We start from the raw sequence: 22,467 nt of genomic DNA, 5'->3' as shown, positions 1-22,467 counted from the left end.
CGCTCTCCTCCGTGGCTCTAAAGCTTCCCCCCTCCGCCATCCGCAGTCTTCGCCTGCGAAGGGGCTTCTAGTGTGTGGAAACCTTTCCTCCTTCACAGCTCCCTCCCACTGGTGCAGGTCCCGTCCCTATTCTTTTGTCTCTGTTTTTTCTTTTTTTCTTTTGCCCTACCCAAGTACGTGGGGAGTTTCTTGCCTTTGGGGAGGTCTGAGGTCTTCTGCCAGCGTTCAGTGGGTGTTCAATAGGAGCACTTCCACGTGTGGATGTATTTCTGATGTATCTGTGGGGAGGAAGGTGATATCCGCATCTTACTCTTCCGCCATCTTCTCAAAAATCTCCAGTCTTTTGTTGATGGGCACTTGAGTTGCTTCTATGTCTTGGTTATTGTAAATAGTGCTGCTATGAACATTGGGGTGCATGTGTCTTTTTGAATTAGAATTTTCATTTTTTCTGGATATATACCTAGGAGTTGAATTGCTGGATCGTTTGTAGTTCTATTTTTAGTTTTTAAGGACACTCCATACTCTTTTCTATAGTGGCTGCCCCAATTTACATTCCCATCTACAGTGTACAATTCCCTTTTCTCCCCATCCTCTCTAGCATTTATTATTTATAGACTTTTTGATGATATCCATTATCTTTGGCCACTTCTTAAAAAGGCATCAGGTAATATATCCTTATGCTTCTTGGAGTAATGAGATTACTCAGCCAATTTCCTGCACATAGGTGGTTGGGGCACAAGGATTGTTTTATGTCTCAAAATAAATGCTTTTTTTTTTTTTAGCACAGGTTGATGACCTCTTTTAATAATTTGACTCTGACAAAAATCTTACTCACTTTAACTTTCTTTCCAACTTGATTCCAGTCAGCTCCATGTGTCAACAGACATGCCCATGGTAACTAGAAATAAATTTCCTCCCATACACTTACCTTTCTCTCATCTTATGTCATTCGGAATATAATCAGGAGACAAAACCACACCATTAATTTAAACATATATATATATGTTGTTGTTATGTAAGAAAAAGAGAGTTAAATACTGAAAGGGTAAAAGAGTGCTAGAGCAAGGAGTGTGGTGCACAAAAATAGGACTGTGCTGTAGTGATCAGATGGTGTCCTCCCCAGAGCATCTTACTTTCAATGAACTTATTCAGACAAATAATTGGTTATGGTTGCAGTGCTTTCTTTTTGTGTTGGCGGAGGTAAACTGGCCAGATCATGCCCACACAAGTTACATTTAAAGGATGGAAATTAATTGGAATTCCGTACAGAAGACTAATTATTCCAGGAAGTAAAAAGCACTGTATTTGGGTATTTAAACATATTCACTCTTGATAGTTTTTTATACTGTTTATTGGAAAGAAATATTGGTGATATTTCTAGAATAATGGCATGAGGAGCTTATCAAATCCTCTTCCTGAAAAGCAATGATAAAACTGGACAAAATTATCAAAAGCAACAATTCCAGGACTCTAAAAACTGACTATGGTATCAGTAAATTGAGAAGTACTTATTGAAGTAAAAACAAAAATAACAAAAAAACCCCTATTAAACCTTGAGCAATAACAGTGGGAGGCTGTGGCATTATTGCCTATGTCAGTTCTTACCAACACCCCCTTCCCTGGTTCCATGAGCAACAGTAGTTCTGCCAGGGTGGGGCAAGCTGTGAAAATCAGAAGTTTACTGCTGAAGAGGTCTGACTTGATTTGGAACAGAACTCTAGATACCCAATACCTTTGGTCATTGTCAGAAAGCAATTTTGGTGGAAACCAAGGAGGAATGGCAACATTGCAGGTAGTATGAAGTCATGATGTTAGTTGAGGTTAACAGCAGACTGGCAGACTAACCAAAAATTTCACAGAAAAATCCCCAAAATGAGACCACTAGAGTGGGCCATAATAAACTCCCACATGTCCTTGGTGGTCTGGATGTGTGAACACATGTGTAAGGCTGCATACATGCTGGGAAAAAATTGGAGACAACCTTAGCTATCTACACATTCCTGACTGAATGTAAGCTTATGTGCAGGCATGGGGGAGACAGGGTGGTGTCCAATAGAAAATAAAAGCTAGAAAGACTAGCAAAAGCTAGCAAACTTGAATTCTTAATACATTCCCCAACCCACATACAGATACATTGGGAAAGGGTGGAAACCTTACTGACGGAAAGTGTTTTAGTGTAAACATTTTCAATTGACTACTAAGCTATGCTGACACAGGGTTAACCCCTAAAAAGATAGGGTTACATAAAAATAAGAATTTTAAAAACTAAAAATCCGAACAGAGACATCAGCAGGGAGACAGATATCATATAATTGATTTAGGCATATTTTTGAAAAGAAGAGACAGCCACAAATCTGAGAGGTAGGAGGAGGCATATCAGAATACAGAATTGCTGTAATATTGTTTCTAAAATGCTTAATTTTCAACAAAAAACATTAAGAGACAAGAAATTGAAACCCATAAAATAGAAACTGCATGGGCTCTAGATATTGGATTTAGTAGACTAAAACTTGAAAACATCTATTATAAATATGTCTAAAAAAAAAGAGAAGGGAACCATGTTTAAAGAATTTAAGAAAAGTATGATGGTAATGACCCACTGAATAGAAAATATTAATAAAGGGATAGAAATTAGTTTTAAAAAGAACCAAGTAGAAAGTCTGTAGTTGAAGGCTTCCAAAATGAAAATTTGTAAATTCAGTAATTTCAACAGAAGATTCAAGATGACAGAAGGAAGAATAAATGAACTTGAAGATAGATTAATAGGAATTATCCAATCTGAAAAATAGAAAGAGAAATAAATGAAGAAAAATGAACAGACTCTCAGAGAGTCATCAGACATATTAATATATGCATAATGGGAATCCCAGAAGGAAAGCAGAGGAAGAAATGGGTAAAAAAAATTTTAAGAAACAACAGCCAAATTTTTTTCAAATTTGATGAAAAATAATAATATAACAAAACCACAATGAGGCATCACCTCACACTGGTCAGAATGGCCATCATCAAAAAATCTACAAACAATAAATGCTGGAGAGGGTGTGGAGAAAAGGGAACCCTCTTGCACTGTTGGTGGGAATGTAAATTGATACAGCCACTATGGACAACAGTATGGAGATTCCTTAAAAAACTAAAAATAGAACTACCACATGACCCAGCAATCCCACTACTGGGCACATACCCTGAGAAAACTGTAATTCAAAAAGAGACATGTACTACAGTGTTCATTGTAGCACTATTTACAATAGCCAGGACATGGAAGCAACCTAATTGTCCATCGACAGATGAATGCATAAAGAAGATGTGGCACATATACACAATGGGATATTACTCAGCTATAAAAAAGAAATGAAATTGAGTTATTTCTGAGAGGTGAATGGACCTAGAGTCTGTCATACAGAGTGAAGTAAGTCAGAAAGAGAAAAACAAATATTGTATGCTAACACATATATATGGAATCCAAAAAAAAAAATGGTTCTGATGAACTTATGAGCAGGACAGGAATAATGAAACAGACATAGAGTGTGGACTTGAGGACACGGGGTGGGAAGGGTACGCTGGGATGAAGTGAGAGAGTAGCACGGACATATATACACTACCAAATGTAAAATAGATAGCTAGTGGGAAGCAGCTGCATAGCACAGGGAGATCAGCTAGGTGCTTTGTGACCACCTGGAGGGGTGAGATAGGGAGAGTGAGAAGGAGGCACAAGAGGGAGGGGATATGGGGATATATGTATACATATAGCTGATTCAATTTTTTATATAGCAGAAACTAACAAAACATTGTAAAGCAATTATACTCCAATAAAGATGTTAAAAAATTTAATCTAAAATTCAAGAGACCCAACATACACCAAGTAGGATCAAAGAAATCTGTATCTGGACATATCAAATCAAAGATAAAGACCAAGAGAGAATCTTGAAAGCAGCAGGAGAAAAAAGACTTATCTTACATAAAGGAACAACATTCCAATTAATAGCTGGCTTCTCATTAGAAAAAAAAAACAAAAACTGGAGGACAGTGAGATAAAATACTCAAAGTGCTAAAAGGAAAAATCTGTCAACCAAGAATTCCATACCCAGTCAAACTATCCTTCAAAATGAAGTTGAAATAAGGGTATTTTCAGATTAACAAAGACTGAGATAATTCATTGCTAGCAATCTTGCCTTATAAGAAATACTAAAGAAAGTCTTTCCATATGAAAGAAAAGGATATAGGATGTTAAATCAAATTTACAGGAGGAAATAAAGAGCAAGGAAATGCTAAATATAAGGGTAACTGTAAAAGACTGCATAAATATATTTCCCTATCCTCTACTAACTGAATTAAAAAGGTTAAAGAATGTATAAAGTTTAAATTAAAATATTGTATTGATGATATATCATAGAGATGTAATAAAAATGACAATAACAGCACAAAGGAGGGAAAGTTAATGGAACTATATTGGATGAGTTTCTCTATTACCAAACTTAATAATCTAAAGTAGATTCGGGTAAATTAAGATGCACAGTGTAATGATTATAGCAACTATGATGGTTAATCTTTGTGTCAATTTTACTGCACTACAGGGTGCCCAGATTAAACATTATTTCTGGGTGTGTCTGTGAGGGTGTTTCTGGATGAAATCAGAATTTGAATCGGTGGACTCAGTAGACTGCCCTCCCCAGGGTGGGTGAGCATCATCCAACCTGTTGAGGGCCTGAATAGAACAAAAGGCAGAAGAAGGAAGAATTTGCCTTTTTTTCTTTCTTATTTGCCTGGTTGAGTTGGGACATTGGTCTTCTTCTGCCCCTAGACTGGGATTTACACCATTGCCTCCCCTGGTTCTTAGACCTTCAGACTCAGGCTGAAATTATACCACCGGTTTTCCTGGGTCTCCAGCTTGCAGATGGCAGATCATGGGACTTCTCAGTCTCCATAATCATGTGAGTCAACCCCTCATAATAAAAATCACTCTCTCTCTCTCCCTCTTCTCTCCCTCTCTCCTGATTCCTATTGGTTCGGTTTCTCTGGAGAACCCCAACTAATACAGCAACCACTATGTAAGTAACTGAAAATACAGCTACAAAATCAACAAAGGAATTAGTAGGGCACAATAAAAAAATGTATATAGTGGAAAAGAAAGAAGTAGAGAAGTGAAAGTGTTACCGACCAGGGTTCTTGCCCTCCTTAATCAATAGAAAACGATAAGAGGCCAGACAAGAAATTCAAGCAAGGCTTTATTGGAGCCCCTGCTGCAGCAAGGGGGGAGCCAGAACAAACAACAGTTTCCCTTGTTAACCTGCTCCCTGAGGCGGGGGGGGGGGTGAGCTGGTTCCTTATATGGGGGTGAGGGTAAGGGTGTGTCCAGGGGTTGGGCCAGAGGGGTGGCTTAGGTGGTTTGCCCACCCCTTTGTGATGTTGTGTGCAGGGGGCATGCACAGTACCCTGTTTTTGCTCCCAACCCCCTGTTTTTTCTCCTGGCTCTTCAGAAGTGGCATTTGGGCTTTTTTGGTCTTTTTGTATTTTTTGTCCATAATTTGTCCCAACTGAGCATGCACGCAGTTATTTTTAGTCCCTTATAGTTTCTTTGTATTTTTTGGCTTGAGGAAATGTTTGTCCAGATGCAAGCATTGCGGCACTGCTGCAAAGGGTCCCAGGTCCCAGCCTGTCTCATTTCCCCCTGAGAGACTCTACACCCTTATTCTTAAGGGGTGAGGGGCCAAAAGTCTCTTCTTTTGAAACTTCTTCTTGCTGGACAGGGTCTGCAGACCCTAGCCTACCCTAGAGGTATAGAAATCCCTTGCTGACTGTTCCAACGACCTGTAGGGAGCTGGGCCACTCTCCACTGGAATGGGCTGAATTCCTTGAGCCCTCATGAGTCTTACTTCAAACTGTTAGAGCCTAGAAGACACAAACTTAACCAAAAAGTTAAACAAACAAGGGCTAGAAAGAACAACAATAGCCACTAAAGGGTCTGGAAAGGGAAGGAACCAGGTTAACTTTGGGAGGGCTTCTTTTTTTCTTCTTCTTCTGTTTTAACTGTTGACCAGACAGTGGAGGCAATATCGCCCCTGTTGAAATTGTGAAGCCACTCTGCCTGGGTGTATATTTCCTTAATATTAACCGTTACCTGTCCTGTCACATTGATCCATGTGTAGCAGGAAGTATTAGTTAACCAAGTGCAGCAGGAAGTATTAGTTATCGCACAAGCTGCATCTTGTTCTGCAAGACAAAAGCCAGACAATTGTCAAGAACCGCATCAGCCAAGGAAAAAAGAGAGGTTCCAAGTCTTGTTAAGGCTTCAAATAGGAGTCCAACCCACTACATCATTTTACTTACCTGTCGATGGTGCCTATCTTTTGAATAGGTATCGCAGATTTTCCACTGACTCAGAGGTGTATTGTTCTTCGGTTGTGACCTGTGGGGTTTCTGGAGGTAAAACTTTAGTCTGGACAAATATACGCAACTAGATATATATCCCTTGAAGTTTGACAGCAGTAGGGGTGGCTAAAATTACTTTAGAAGGGCCCTTTCATCTTGGCAATTGTTGGTCTTTGGGGCACCCCTCTTTCCATGTTTTAAGAAGAACTTAGTCCCCAGGGTTTATTTGTGAAGGAACTGCTCCTTCCTCTATATCTTTAGTGGGAGCTGACAGTGCCTTGTGAGCATAATCCTGGATTGCCTTCTGAACTTGCTCTAGATTAATAATATATCTCAGGGTCTGGTTCACTTCCTCATCTGATAGAACATCAGTAGTAAGAAAAGGCCTCCCATAGGTCATTTCAAATGGGCTAAGCTTCAGACCACTCCTGGGGGCTACACAGACCCTGAAGAGTACAATAGGAAGCAAGTTGGTCCAGGGTTCATGAGTTTCTTGGCAGACCTTTGCTAAGGTTTTCTTTATTTTTTAAAAAATATTTATTTATTTACTTATTTGTTTATTTATTTATTTGGCTGTGCTGGGTCTTAGTTGCTGCCTACGGGATCTTTGCTGTGGCATGCAGGATCTTTAGTTTTGCAGCATGCGGGAATCTCTTAGATGTGGCATGCGGGATCTAGTTCCCCAACCAGGGATTGAACCCAGGCCTGCTGCATTGGGAGCAAGGAGTCTCAACCACTGGACCACCAGGGAAATGCCACTAAAGTTTTCTTTAAAGTATTCTTCATTTTCTGTACCTTCCCTGAAGACTGAGGGTGCCAAGAAGTGGCTTGTAGTCTTTCCCTAGGGCCGTTGTGAGCCCCTGTGTGATTTTGGCTATAAAAGAGGGCCCGTTATCACTCTGGAGGGACTTTGGAAATCCAAACTGAGGAATTATTTCTTCTAAAAGGGACTTACACACTTCCATGGCCTTTTCAGGTCGGGTGGGGAGGGCTTCAACCCATCCTGTGAAAGTATCAACAGACACCAGAAGATATTTATATCCTGATCGTGAGGGCATTTGCGTGAAATCTAACTGCCAGTCTTCCCTCAGGCATGTCCCCCGGCATTGAATTGGCCTGAGTAACGAAGTGGGGAGTAGATAGGTCTGTGGGTTATTAGGGGCACATAAATTCCAGGCAAGCATTACTTGTTTTATTGTTCTTTTAAGCTCCTTCCCTGAAAAAGCCTTTTGCATCAAGTCCCATAGTGCACCCCTCCCATAGTGGGTGGCATCATGTAAGCTCTTAGTGAGTTTCCATTGTTGGGCCTCAGGGATTAGCACCCTATCCTCCTTTCTATACCAGCCTGTGCTGCCTTGCTCATAGCTCCATTTCTCAGAATTTTCTCGTTCCTGTGGGGAATAGTGGGGGAGCTAGGGAGTTCAGGGGGCCAATCACTAGGGCCATAACTTGTTCAGGCTCCTGCAATCGAGCTGTCTGTTTTGCAATTTGATCAGCTTTGCTCTTCCCTTGGCTAACAAAAGGCCCCTCCCTGTGATGGCCCCTACAGTGGACTACTGCTACCTAGGTCAGGAGCTGTGCTGTTTCTAAAAGAGTCAAAATCAAATCTTTATGTTTTAGGGGGGAACTTCTAGCGATTACCATTCCTCTTTCTTTCCAAATGGCAGCATAAGCATGGAGAACATGGAACCCATACTTAAAGTCAGTAAAAATATTTAATTTCTTATCCTTCCCTAATTGCAAACTCTCGTTAAGGCAATTAGTTCAGCCTTTTGGGCTGATGTCTGGGGTGGCAGGGCCTTGGCTTCTATGACTTCATCTAGGCTAACTATGGCATACACCACCTTTCAGTTTACCATTTCTACAAAACTGCTCCCATCAGTAAACCATTCGACCTCAGGGCTGTCTAGAGGCTCATCTAGAAGATCAGACCTACTGGAGTAAGTTTGTTCTATGGTCTCTATACACTGATGCAATAAGTCTCCACTCTTGACCACTGGAAGCAGAGTTTATGGGTTTGGGGTTTGACACACCTTTAAGGTAATGTTGGGGGCGTCCATTAGGAGGGCCTGTTATTTTGTTAACCTTCCTCCAGTCAATCAATGTCCTTTGACTTCCAGCACAGATTGTACCTGATGAGAGGTTAACACATCTAAATGTTGTCCCAGGGTGAGCTTGGAAGACCCATTAACTAACAGGGCTGTGGCTGCTACTGCCCGCAGGCAGCTTGGCCATCCCAGGGCCACTGAGTCCAGTTGTTTTGAAAAGTAAGCCCCCTGTTCTCTGATCTGGTCCCAGCTTTTGGGTCAGGACTCCTAGTGCTATCCCTGACTTCTCGTGAATGTATAGGGTAAAGGGTTGCTCCAAATTTGGAAGCTCCAGTGCTGGTGCTCTACTTAATTCAGTCCTTAGAGTCTCAAAGGCCCACTGGTGGTCCTTATTCCATTAAAGGGGTTCTCTTTCTTCTCCCTTTAGAGCCTCATATAGGGGTTTTGCTATAAGGCCATAATTTGGAATCCAGACACAACAGAACACAGCCATCCTGAGAAAGCCTCGAAGTTGCCTCTTTGCGGTTGGAGATGGTAATGCACTAATTGCTGTTTTTTGATCTATGGCCAGGGCTTGTGCCCCTGGGGTCAAAACAAATCCTAAATATTGAACCCACTGCTGTGAGATCTGAGCCTTTGTTGGAGAGACTTTATATCGCCTTTCTGCCAGAAAATTTAGGACCCTAGTGGTATTTTGATCTGAATCTTGTTCGGTCTCACTACTTATCAATAAATCATCAACATAATGCAGCAGAGTTCCCTTCTCAAGGCTCAGTTCCCTCAGTTCCCTTGCTAACGTGTTTCCAAAAGATGGGGGTGTCCCAAATCGCTGAGGAAGCACTGTTCACGTATATTGGGTGGCCTCCAGGGGGTCAGGGTCCCTCCGTTCAAAGGCGAAAAGGTATTGAGACTCAGGATGTAGAGGAATACAGAGAAGTGCATCTCTGAGGTCCAAAACAGAGAAGTACTGGGTGCTCCCTGGCACTTGGGTGAGGAAGGTGTGTGTGTTTGGCACCAATGGGTGAATAGGGATGAGTGCCTCATTCACTGCTTGTAAGTCTTGCACAAACCAAAACTCCCCATTAGGCTTCTGAATGGGGAGGATCGGGGTGTTGCAAGGGGATTGGCAGGGCCTAATGAGTCTGTGTTTTAGGAACTTGCTGAGCAGCAGTTGGATTCCCCTCATGGCCTCAGGCTTTAAAAGATCTTTTCCAGGGGTATTTTTCCCCAGGCTTTAACTTTATGTTTATTGGGGGAACAGGTTTTGCCCTTCCTGGCGCTGAGGTATCCCAAACTGCAGGATCTACTTGTTCCCTAATTTCTTGGGGAATGTCTTGGGGAATATTTTGATGACCAGCAGGTGGGTCATCTGGGGCTACTAACAGATGCATTCTCTGCTTGAATTCTCTACCTCCTAAGAATATACTAGCTCTTAACTTATTTAGCAAATCTCTTCTGAGGAGGAGGACAGGGCATTCTGGCATATACAAAAAGGAGTGAATAATAGTAATGGACCTGACTCTGTGGGCAAGGGGAGATGTAAATCACCTTACCTTTGGCTGTCTATCAACTCCTGTCACAGTACAGTCTCTGTTGGAGAGGGGGGCAGCTGGCCAAGTCAGAACAGAGCAGGTGGCTCCAGTGTCTACAAGAAATTCAGTTCTCCTACCTGCCACATCGAGGTTGACCCGAGGCTCTGCTGGAGTGATGAGGATGGATCGAGTGGGATCTGGAGCTGGGAAGGCACTCAGGCCCCATCAGTTGGTGTGCAAGAATCTCTCATTGGAGAGAATTGTAAGGACCTGGGGCCAGTCAAGTTTGCCCCTTGGGAGTCTCACAGGAAAGTGCTCAGGACATTCCCCCTTCCAGTGCCCCGCCTTCCAACAAAAGGCATACTTGGGGGCTTCCCTGGTGGCGCAGTGGTTGGGAGTCTGCCTGCCGGTGCAGGGGACACGGGTTCGAGCCCTGGTCTGGGAAGATCCCACATGCCGCGGAGCGGCTGGGCCCGTGAGCCACAATTACTGAGCCTGTGCGTCTGGAGCCTGTGCTCCGCAACAAGAGAGGCCGCGATGGAGAGAGGCCCGCGCACCGCGATGAAGAGTGGTACCCACTTGCCGCAACTAGAGAAAGCCCTCGCACAGAAACGAAGACTCAACACAGTCATAAATAAATAAATAAAAGAACGTGAATTTCTTTAAAAAAAAAAAAAAAAAAAAAAGGCATACTTGTTCGAGCCCAGGCAGCTTCTTGGCAGTCTGTCCAGGCTTCTTGGCCCTCCAGCGTCCCTTCGAGATGGTGGGTGGATCAGAGGAGCCAAAAGTTGTGTTTTCTTTTTTAGCCTCTTATCCTTATTGGACTCCTCCATTAAGTCGCGGTTGTTATAGACCTTGAAAGCCTCCTCTACCAAGGTTGACAGTGGGGTTTGGGGCCCAGACTCAAGCTTTTGTAATTTTCTCCTGATAATCAGGAGTAGCCTGGGTGATAAAATTCATGGCCAATAGTGTCCTCCCTTCTGCGGACTCAGGGTCTGTACTGGTGCACTTCCTGAATGCCTCTGTCACTCGGCTCAGGAAGACGGTTGGGTTTTCATCTTTTTCCTTTGCAACTTCTCGGACCTTATCATAATTTACAGGCTTCACCATACACCTTTTCAGTCCTTCTGATAGACAAGTAATGTAATGTCTCATCCTAGCCTGGCCTACATGATCTTCATAGTCCCAGTGTGGGTCATGTTCTGGGACTGGATCCCCACCCACCTGAAAAATTTGGCGGTGTGGATTGGTGGCCAATAGGCCATCTGAGTGTTACCTGGCCTTTCTCAGTATACGCTCCCTTTCATCTGGGGTGCAACAGTAGGCCAGAATAACCATGATGTCCTGCCAGGTGAGAGAGAATGTCAACCCCAGCCTGATAAATTCATCCCTAAACTTGTCAGGGTTCTCTGAGAACCTGTCAAAATTCTCCTTACAAATTCCTAAGTCTCTCATTGAGAAGGAGACATGCACTCCAGTAGTGCTTCAGTTTCCATCAGCTGATTCCTGAAGGGGTAAAGGCCTTGTGGGGCAGAGGTGAGGGCTAACTTTGAACCTGATCCTGGGCGACAGGAAGTTCCACTACGAGTTACCCTGGAGGGACTAGTCTCTCCCTCCTGGGGCGACGGAGGATATAAAGGGACATAAGGAGGCAGAGATTGGGATTGGTCAGAGGGACCCGGAGAAATAGGTGGCTCCGGAGGAGTAGGTGGTTCCGGGGAAGCAGGTGAAGCTTGGTTTCCCCCCTGAGAGTCGGAGAAAGCTAGAAGGGGATCATTTAAAATGTCGGGAGTGTTTCTGATTCCCCAGGCTTTTGATTACAGGAGACCCATAGAGCGGGGTTTTGGTAAAGGACCATGAAGGTTTATTTTGGGGGGTGGGGGCAGCCCCATGTGGTTTGTGGGATTTTAGTTCCCCGACCAGGGATCGAACACATGCCCTCAGCAGTGACAGCTCAGAATTCTAACCACTGGACCGCCAGGGAATTCCCAGGACCATGAAGGCTTGAACATAGGGAGCCTCAGTCCATTTTCCTGTCCTGCAACAGCAGAGATCCAATTGCAACACGGTATTATAGAGACCCATTTTCAGACCATTTTTCTCCATTCCCCGACTTATACAAGGGCCAGGCAATGTTACAATAGAGTTTAAACGTTTCCCTTTTCAGCCCGTCTATTTTGAAAGTTTCCAATTTTTAAGGATACTCTCCAGAGGTGTTTCTTCTGGCTTAGAAGAGGATCATCCCATGTTGAATAACATGCAACCGAGAAAAAGTGCTCCTAGAAATGAAGTCCAGTGTCCCAGAGACATTTACCAGGAGGCTTTTGTCCAATAACGTTTCCCTATGCTGGGGGTATTCCTCGAGTTTGAGCATCTATAAAACCTAGGATGTGGGCTGCTTGGAAGTGGCCACCCAATAGGTGATCTGTAACAAGGTATGGGCTGCCAAGGCCTTGAGTGAAAGGGGTCCTAGAGGTGCAAAAAAGGAACTCCTGGAGGAATTGGACTTGGGTGCAATGGAAAATGCCATTGGGGTCAGGACCTAAGGGCCTACGTTGGGAGTATTCCCACAGGGGATTTTTTTTGGACATAGAATAAGGTGAGAGACTAGACAGCAGAAAAACCTAAAACCCTTTCCCCTCTCTGTTTGACAGCTATGATAAAACTGGGGAGAGCCTGATGATTCCATCTGACACAGGCAACAATGAGTTTAGACAATGTTTCCCATATAATTTAACACACCAAATGAACCCAGTTAGTTTAGGATCTCTCTTTGGGAGGCTCCAGGGGCCCCATGAAGCATCCCAAAGTTAACTGGAAGTCAAAAGAATTTCAATTAGAATTTGATATTTGGGAAATCTGTCAAAAATTTCCAAAAGTTTTAAAACATCCAGTCAAATAGAATCATAGGCTGCTGTGAAACAATTATTCCTTGAGCTAAGGTGAAAAAAAAAAAAAAAGGGATTCGAAAAGTAAATGCAGATCACTTAAAGGCACAGAAACTCACACAATCTGTTATCAAAAGGAGCATTCGAGGAAATCTTTGTTCTCTTATGAGAGAAAGAAACCAAATCCAGTCTTATATCAGCCTACTCTTGATAAAATCCGGTTACCTAATTAAATTTAATCCAACCTTAGAAAATTCCAACCACATAAAACATTCTCTTCTCAGTGTTCCTTTTCTGCAAATCTTCTGTAACTTTCTGTAGCCATATTTTGTCCCTTCTTTTTTCCATTCAGAAATAACCAGCTGTAGGACAAAAGCACATTTTTCCATTTAACGAAATACATTTCCATTCCACATACCTTCTTTTCTGAAAGCACACATCTTACCTTCCTTCTGTCACAATGAAATGTCTTTTACATTAGCATTCCCTGATTGGAATAGCCCATAAACGCTTGGGAAGATCCCATGTATCTTCCCAAAGCACAATTTCTTTCCTTAATGTGATGTAAGATATGTGTCTAATAAACCCAAACATCCTTACTTTCCCTCTCACAAGAAAACAAAAGTAGGTAAATTTAGACCTGTTTAGCAATTGATGTTCCAATATTTCATCTTATTTGAAATGGCCTGGATACTCAATGGATTCCTATCATTTAACGTAATTTAGTTTCAAGTTACCAAAATTTGGAGGGACTGTTCTAGATGGACATTTGGAAAACATGATTATTCCCATTGAGTTTACTAAAAAGCTCTTATCCAGTCATATTTACTTAAAAGTTTAATCATATCAGGTTATTTTCCTTGCTAACAGATTTTATCACAGAAACAATATGCACTTATTGACTTCCAGTAACCCTAGGTAGGATAGAAGTATTATACTTAATGTTGATAATACAGACTGGTCTGTATTAATTAAACCCACAAGCTTAAGCCACACAAGTTAATTTTTACAAAATCAGGGATCTCTTAGTTTTCCTGCTTGAATTTAAAAAGGTCTCTTTTTTTCCCTCAGTCTGGGGGACTACAGATGGATCACGGAGTCCCTGAGAGTCCAGGCAGAACAGTTACATTGCAAAGGCAGAGGAGAGAGGTGCAAGCCCCTCTCTTCTTTTTTTGTTCTTTAAAATCCCACTAAGTAACCCAAGGCTGGAGTCGAGTCTGAGACAATGTGGGATCCGTTTGTATTTCAGGGTTTAAGAGCTTCACCATGCCCACAATGTTAGCAGAGACTTGTAGGAGCAGTTGGACAGACAAAACTCATAAAACAAAGATACCAATGACAAAAACTTAGACACAAACAAGAAGTTTTCAGGATAAAGGGGATGGGAGTGCAGGTATAAGGACCAAGGGAGAGGTAAAGGGAGGAGGGACAGAAAAGACTGTAAAAGAGAAAGAGAAAGAGAAAGAGAGAGATTGCCGTTTCAACCTGACCCTGCAGTTGTCTCTTCAGGCACCAACCTGCAAGCTTTCAGAAAGGGCCACTGAAGGAGGGTGCACCCTGTCCACTGCCCACCGGGGTGATCGAGCCTGGAAACCAGACAGTTGTATTTCATCTGTAGGAACCTAACCCACAGGTGGGACTCTCACCCATGCATACACCAGTTTATAGAAATCTGCTGTAGCACTGCAGCAAAGGGTCCCAGGTCCCAGCCTGTCTCAAAAGTGGGGGGAAAGATAAGAGACATACAGAAAACAAATACCAAAGTGGAAAATGTAATTCCAACCATATCAATAATCACATTGAATGTGAATAGATGAAACAAAGTTAAAGACAAAGATTGATAGACCATATTTGAAAAGCAAGGTCCTTAAAATATAGTCTCTAAGAAGTGGAGGAAAGAAAGGTGGGAAGGAAGGAAGGAAGGAAAGAAGGGAAAAAGAAATAAAAGAAGGTAGGAGAGAAAGAAGAAATTAAAGGCATCCAACTTTAAATGGCAGAATTAGAACTTTTATTACAGAGGACATGATCCTATGTGTTAGAAAACACCAATGATCCCACCAAAACAAAATACAACAAAACAAAACAGACTAGAATGAATAAACAAGTTTAAGAAGGTCACAGGAAACATTTCTTATAAAAATAAATTTCATTTCTATATACTAAGTACAAAAATATGAAAAGGAAATTAAAAAAATGATTTCATTCACAGTAGCATGGAAAAGAATAAAATACTTAGAAATAAATTTAATAAAGAGCTGCAAGATCTGTACACTGAAAACTACAAAACATTGCTGAGAGAAATTAAAGATCTATATAAACAGAAACATTTCTTGTTCATAGATCAGGAGACTTCATATTATCAAGAAAGCAATTCTCGGACTTCCCTGGTGGTGCAGTGGTTAAGAATCCTCCTGCCAATGCAGGGGACACAGGTTCGAGCTCTGGTCCAGGAAGATCCCACATGTCGCGGAGCAACTAAGCCCATGAGGCACAACTACAAGCCAGCACTCTAAAGACGGTGAGCCACAGCTACTGAGCCGTGTGCCACAACTACTAAAGCCCACGTGCCTAGAGCCCACGCTCCACAACAAGAGAAGCCACCACAATGAGAAGCCTGCACGTTGCAACCAAGAGTAGCCCCCACTCACCACAACTAGAGAAAGCCCACACGCAGCAACGAAGACACAAAGCAACCAAAAATGGATAAATAAATAAATAAATAAATTTTTAAGTAAAAAAAAGAAAGCAATTCTCCTCAAATTGATCTATAAATTCAATGCAGTGCCTATGAATATTCTAGCAGGCTCTTTTTGTGTAGAATTTGACAGCTGATCCTAAAATTCATATGGAAATGCAAAAGATGCAGAATAGCCTAAACAGTTTGGCAAAAGAATAAAGCTGGAGAACTTTCACCACCTGACGTCAAATTCTACTACAATACGTATTAATCTAGACAGTGGGTTTCAGGCACAAGGAAAGGAATACAGTTCAATGGCACAGAATTAAGAGTCCAGAAATAAAACAATTTTTATTATGAATTGATTTTCAACAGAGGTCCCAAGACAATTCAATACAAGAAAGACTAACCTTTCTTTTTTTAACCAAGGAAAGGTGCAGGGATAAATGGATATCCACAGGAAAAACCCAAAGCAAACAAACAGAAACTTACATCACACTAGACAAAAATGAACTAAAACTTGATCACAGATCCACATGTAAGAAACAACGTCTAAGATTTCTCAAAGAAAACATAGAAGAAACTCTTCATGATCTATTAGATATAACATCAAAAACATGATCCATACAAGAAAAGATTAGTAAATTAGACTTCATCAAAATTAAAAACTTTTGCTCTTTGAGCACCACTGTTGAAAGAATGAATAAACAAGCTACAGACCTGGAGAAAATCTTGCAAATCACATATCTGATAAAGAACGGGATCTTGCCGTTTGCAACAACATGGATGGACCATGAGGGTATTATGTTAAGTGAAGTAAGTCAGACAAAGGCAAGTACTGTATGATTACACTTATATATGCAATCTAACAAATAAAACAAATGAAGAAACCTAACAAAACAGAGACAGAGTTATAGATACAGAGAACAAACAGGTGCTTGCCAGACGGGAGAGTGTTGGGGGAAAGAAAGCAATAGGTGAGGGAGATGAAGAGGTACAAAATTTCAGTTGCAAAATAAAGGAGTATGAAATGTACACTGTGGGGAATATAGTCAATAATTATGTGATATATTTGTGTGGTGACATATCATAACTATACTTATCATTTTGAAATGTACAGAAATAACCAATCACTATGTTGTGTAACAGGAACTAACATAGCATTTCATTGTACATCAATTATACTTCAAAAACAAACAAATTCATAGGAAAGGAGATCGGATTTGTGGTTACCAGAGGCCGGAGATTGGGGGAGGGAGAACTGGTTAGCTGCAGTCAAAGGTACAAACTCCCAGTTATGCAATAAATAAGTACTAGGGATGTAATGGACAACATGATAAATATAATGAACACTGCCGTATGTTATACATGACAGTTGATAGAGTAAATCCTAAGAGTTCTCATCACAAGGAAAAATTTTTTTTTCCATTTCTTTAATTTTGTATCTATGTGGGATGATGGATGTTCACTAAATTTATTCTGATGATCATTTCATGATGCATGGAAGTCAAATCATTATGCTATACACCTTAAGCTTAAAAAAATTTAAAAAAAGAAAGAATGGACCTCAGTTAATATTAATGTCTCAATATTGGCTCACTAGTTGTGATAAGTGTGCCATAGTAATATAAGATCTTAATATTAGGGGAAAGTGGGTGAGGGGGATCTTGGAACTCCTTGTACTGTCGTTGCAACTTTTTCATAAATCTAAAACAAAAAGTTTATTTAAATATAAATAAATAAATAAATTTTTTAAAATGTACAGAAAATCATTGAATTGTCCCTTGTATAATAATAAGTGAACTTCATGGTATATAAATTATATCTTAGTAGAGTTGTTTAAAAGGTTCTGAAGAAGGTCAGGGTGGGCTGAGGGCTGGGCTGAGGCGGGGTCAGGGCAAGGTCAGGCAGGGCCAGGCTGGGGTCAGGCGGGAGTCAGCAACCAGGGCAATGGGCACGGAGGCGTGGATCGCCCAAGGCCGAGGCCAGCCTGTGGCCCTTCTCTGGCTCCTGCTGCTGCCCGTGGCCACCCTGGAGCTGCGAGGGTCCCCGGCCACGGCCACGGCCGCCCCCGGCTGGGCTCCAGGCGCGGGCGGAGCGGTGGAGGGCAGCGCTCCGACTCCGGAAGCGCAGCGGCTGGCCCCGGGAGCCACAGGTGCGTTGGGGCCTCTGTTGAGGGCTGAAACGGCCTAAACTGCAGGGCCTGAGGGGGCCGGCTGTGACCAGGGCCTGGGTGCCCTGAGTCACTGAATTTCATCTTTTCTCTGCCCTGGCCAACAACCGGGCAGCCCAGAGACCCCCTCAACACAGGTGGGTCACCGACTCCCCACTGTGGAGCCTCTGGGTGGGAAGTGCCTCTGTGGGACTGTGGGACCTCTGTGGGACTGTGGAAGTGGGGACATAGCAGGGTCTGACCCTGAGGCTGGGTGGCTGGGTGGAGGAAAGCACCAGGACTGATGAACGAGTGGCCCTGAGTCCAGGGCCGCGGGTCTCATTCCCCTCCGTGAGGCCCTGGGAGCGCAGGCCCTAGACCAAGATGCCCGCTCTCAGGGGGCCTGGGCACACCCCCTGCCCTCCCAGGTGTGAGTCCTAGAGCCAGGGCTGTCTTCATTAGCCCACTCCCTCTTCTTTTAGAAATGTAGAATCCTGAGTCAGAGAGGGGGAATGACTTTCCCCAGCTCACACAGCACCACAGACTGCAAATCTCCCTCCCTAAGACACCGGGGTGACATGGAGGAGGCACAGGCCCTTAGAAGCCATGATCTTGAGCAAGTAATGTTGGCAACTTCTGAGACCTTTAGCTCTTTGATCTACAAGAGTAGGCATTGAGGTGTGCTAGTTGAGGGAAATAAGGTCTGTGACGCGCCCAGCCCTTGGCAGCCTCACTCGGGGATGTCCTTCTCCCTGCAGATGCTGCTGTGAGCTGCTGTGGCTACCCTGGGTCCCCCCTTGCCCCATCCCACCAGACCTCTGGGTCCTCATCCCCACAGGGCTTGCTCTGTCCAATTCTCAGGGGCAGCCAGTGAAAGTAGAGTCCAGGTAGCGCTGTCATTTTGGCTAGGCCACTGGACGCTTGGCCTTGGTTTTCCCATCTATGAAGTGGACAGGGCCTTCCTGGTAGTGGCATTTGGGGTACTACTAGTGTCTCTATCGTAGGTGGCAGGGGAGTCTCCACAGTGTGCGGGAAACCCAAGGTGATGGGGAAGATCTACGGTGGCCAGGACGTGGTGGCTGGCCAGTGGCCATGGCAGGCCAGCTTGCAGTACCAGGGCTCACACGTCTGTGGAGCTGTCCTCATTAACTCTCGCTGGGTCGTTTCCACTGCCCACTGCTTTCTGAAGTAAGTCCTCCTTCCAGGGTGCCAGCACAGGCACTGGCAGGGGAGGGGGATATGGGGGAAGAGGAGAAGAGGGGTGATGGGCATCCCACGTCAGCTCCTCTGGGCTTTTCTCTGGGGCAGTCTGTGGCCTTCAGATGCATGTCATTCCTGCCTTTGGCCTGTGTACCCTCCACCTGGACTGTCCTCCCTGCTCACCTGCTCAGATCCGCCTCATGCTCTGCCATCAGCCCCTGTGCCTGTGCTTCAACACAGATGTGCCTCAGGAGAGTGGCAGTGTCCGTCCTGGCTGCCATGCAGTGTGGACCAATCTCAGATCACAGCTTCTTCTTAACGTCCCCACATTTCCAGGTGTCAGATTCCAGGCAGGGACCTGGGACCGCATGTCTGGCCAGCAGCTGGGCAATTCTTCTTATTACTCCTGCACAACTGTGTGCCCAGGAGTAGTCATGGCCGCTGGTGTGCGTTGTGGGGAGCCATGGTGCCAGGCTGCATAGGTGGGAACTGGGGCTCCCTGGGAGAGTGACATGGCTGCTCAGGAGTCTAATTCCCCTGGCCGTCCTCGGCCTGGCTCAGTGCCTGGGTCTGAACACATGAGGAGGGGTCCCCAGGGAGTTGGGGCATCACAGCCCAGGTCTGGGAGCTGGAACTTTCGGAGCTTAGAGTCCTATTGGCGCCTACTCCATACGACGATCCACGCAAGCCCCTTTGTGACATCAGGGGTGGCAAGTCCCCACCTCACCCTGTCTCCATCCTGTCACACGAGAAGGCCCAACATGGGTGAGAAGGGCAGATGCCTGGGCTGGGGGTTCCGGAGAAGGGCTATGCAGAGCGAGGGGCTTGCTGGAGGGGAAGGGTTTGGGCAAGGGGAGCATGAGTGGGTCTCCAGGTGGACGAGCCGTGCAAACAGTCAGGGAGGTGGGAAGTTTCAGCACCTGTGTTCAGGGAACAAGGCAAGGTTCTGTTTCCTGCACTCATTTGCTCATTTATTTAACAAGTCTTTTGTGAGTCCTTATAACTGAGTGGAGAAGCAGCCCTTGGGCAGGAAGGTGTTTAAAGAAAGGAGAGGTCAGGAAGAGTGTGGGGCCAGAAGGTGGACTGTAGGGAGTCTTGGGAAGGGTAAAGTTAGAGCTGGGATTGAGCCAGAACTCCTCCTGTGTACAATCAAAGACCTTCATTTGATACGCCACCAAGGATCTTTCCAGCACAAGGATTCAGTGCTCCTCTGATTCTAGTGTGTGATGGAGAAGCCGTGTGTCTGAGGTTGTAAGTAGAATAGCAATTAGCCCCAAGAAAGAAGGACTCCTGAACGCTAGAAATGGGGAGATAAAAGCTGTCTAGCATCATGTGGGGTAGAGGCCTGTGGGCAGTTAGATGAGGATGCAGGGAAAGAGCTAGCCCACACGCAGAGATGATGGTGACAATGTGCCCTTCTTCCTCCAGAAAATCTCACGCCCCGGAGAACTACCGGGTTCTGTCAGGAAGCACCCAGCTGCACCAGCACACCCAGCACACCCGAGAGATGTCACTGAGCCGGATTATCATGCACCCAGACTTTGAGAAGTTACATCCCTTCGGGAGTGACATAGCCATGTTGCAGCTGCTCTTTCCTGTGAATTTCACCTCCTACATCATCCCCGCCTGCCTCCCAGTCCCTGGCATGCAGCTACCCAGTAACTCATCCTGCTGGATAACTGGCTGGGGGATGCTCAACGAGGAAAGTGAGAGGGTGTAGGAGAGTCGGGTTGGGGGCAGATGAGGGTGGGGAGGAGGAAGGGGAGAAGGACAAAGGAGGGAAGAAGGGAGGTGTGGCTCCTCCTGAGGGGTCCCCAAGCAAAGAGGCACTGGACCTTGGCCCACTAAGCGTCATTTCTAGAGGAGTGGACCATTCTAGTTCTAGTTCTGAAAGTGTGTGACTGTAAAGCTTCAGTGTTCCCTAAGTGCAAAGGTTTACACTGAAAGTCTGGGAATCTTTGACTTTTGGAATCAAGATTCTGGGTTCTTGAAGTCTTTCTGGTTCTGGATTCCAAGGTTTTAATCAACCATGGATCTGAGATGACTTGATTCAACTCAAAGGTCATGCTTGGGGCCTGGTCCATTGCAGGCCACTGACAAACAAACACCCTGATTTCCCATTGCCATAAGAGGAGCTTGGGAAAAGTGGAAGGAAAACACACGTACGACTTCTGACCTCTGAGCCTGCCTGATGAAGTTAGAATGATTATGACTTAAGAGTGTTTCACTCTCTGAACCTCACTTTGCTCTTCTCCCAACGCAGCTCAGCTATCTACTTTGAAAGCTTGTTAGGTGCACTGCATAACGCAGGAAAAAAATTATGTTTTTTAAGATTGGAAGAGGAGAAATGTAGGCAAAGACTTATGAGCCAGAGTCTTTATTAAAGAAAGGAGTATTTATGGTTGGGGGAAATGCTTATGGTGCAAAATTAAGGGGAAAAAGAATATATATTTTAATTATTTGTAGGGTCATAATTTGGTACCGTGTTTCTCAACAGAGGTGCTACAGGCATTTTGAACAGACCCTGTCTTCATTGGGTGGGAAGTGCCAGCATCCCTGGCCCTTGCCTACTAGTATGTCATGAACACTCCCTAATCATAGGACAAACAACCAGGTTCCCAGCATTCTCACACCACATACACAACACATACACACCACACATACACCACATTTCTCACACACACACACACACACACACACACACACACACACACACACACACACAGACTGTTCCTCCTTGAGGACAGAAACCCTGTCTTTCTTGTTTTAATATCCCAGCCTGTGGCCCGGGCAGGGCCAGGCACCTTGTAGGTACCCCACTGCTGCCACCCTGGTCCTATAGACCATAATTGCTTGCCTGTACCTCCAGACTGGTCTCTGAGATCCCACCCTGTGTGCTATACTTTAGTCTCCACATAGCTGTCTGAGTGTTTTCTTTAAAGCAGGAGTCATGCCAGTTCCCTGCTCATTATCCTCAGTGCCTTCTCATTTATACCTAGAAAAAAGTCGTAACTCCCTGCCTTGGCTCTCAGGCCCTGTGTAATGTTGGCCCCAGTTCCTCTCTGCTCATCTCCTACTACATCCCTCACCCACACCATCCCAGCCAGCAGGCCTCCTTCCTGCTTGAAAACGCCAAGGCCATCGCCACCTCAGGGCCTTCACCTTGGCTGCCTCCCTGGCCTCACTTGCTCTCCCTGCTAACCTTGGCATGACTCACTTCTTTACATGTACAACTCAGCTGCTCCTCTGAGGAGTTTTACTTGATCATATGAGCTAAAACAGGCAACCTCTAATAGCATATGTCCCTGTTTTATTTCCTTTACACCACTTATTAGATCTAAAACAATTCTACTTATTTACTTCATTTACTCTGTTGATACAAAAAGCTCAGCTTCTCTGTGCACCAGTGCTAAATAGAATCTTGGAGATAGAGTTTTGGGTGAAGTAGAAAAGGATAGCTTTATTACTTTGCCAGGCAAACGGGGACACAGTGGGCTCCTGCCTCGAAAAACTGTGTCTCTACTTGGAGAGGATAGTGAGAAGTTTCACAGTAATGGTTCAAAGAGGGCGTGATCAGCTCTTGGACGTCCTGCTGATGAGGTGG

At 44.3% G+C, this 22,467-nt stretch overlaps 1 pseudogene across 1 annotated transcript; it reads left to right on the top strand.

Annotated features, from left to right (window-relative positions):
• Positions 1-17,461: 17,461 nt before the first annotated feature.
• LOC309665197 (putative serine protease 47 pseudogene) lies at positions 17,462-20,583 on the top strand (annotated as a pseudogene). Its single transcript has 3 exons — positions 17,462-17,666; positions 18,668-18,851; positions 20,292-20,583. The product of its transcript is annotated as a putative serine protease 47 pseudogene (transcript).
• Positions 20,584-22,467: the final 1,884 nt, after the last annotated feature.

The sequence above is a fragment of the Balaenoptera physalus genome, assembly GCF_965194825.1.
Source record: "Balaenoptera physalus genome assembly, chromosome: 7".
In the NCBI taxonomy this organism is placed as follows: domain Eukaryota; kingdom Metazoa; phylum Chordata; class Mammalia; order Artiodactyla; family Balaenopteridae; genus Balaenoptera; species Balaenoptera physalus.
This window is presented reverse-complemented; position numbering and strand designations above follow the sequence as displayed.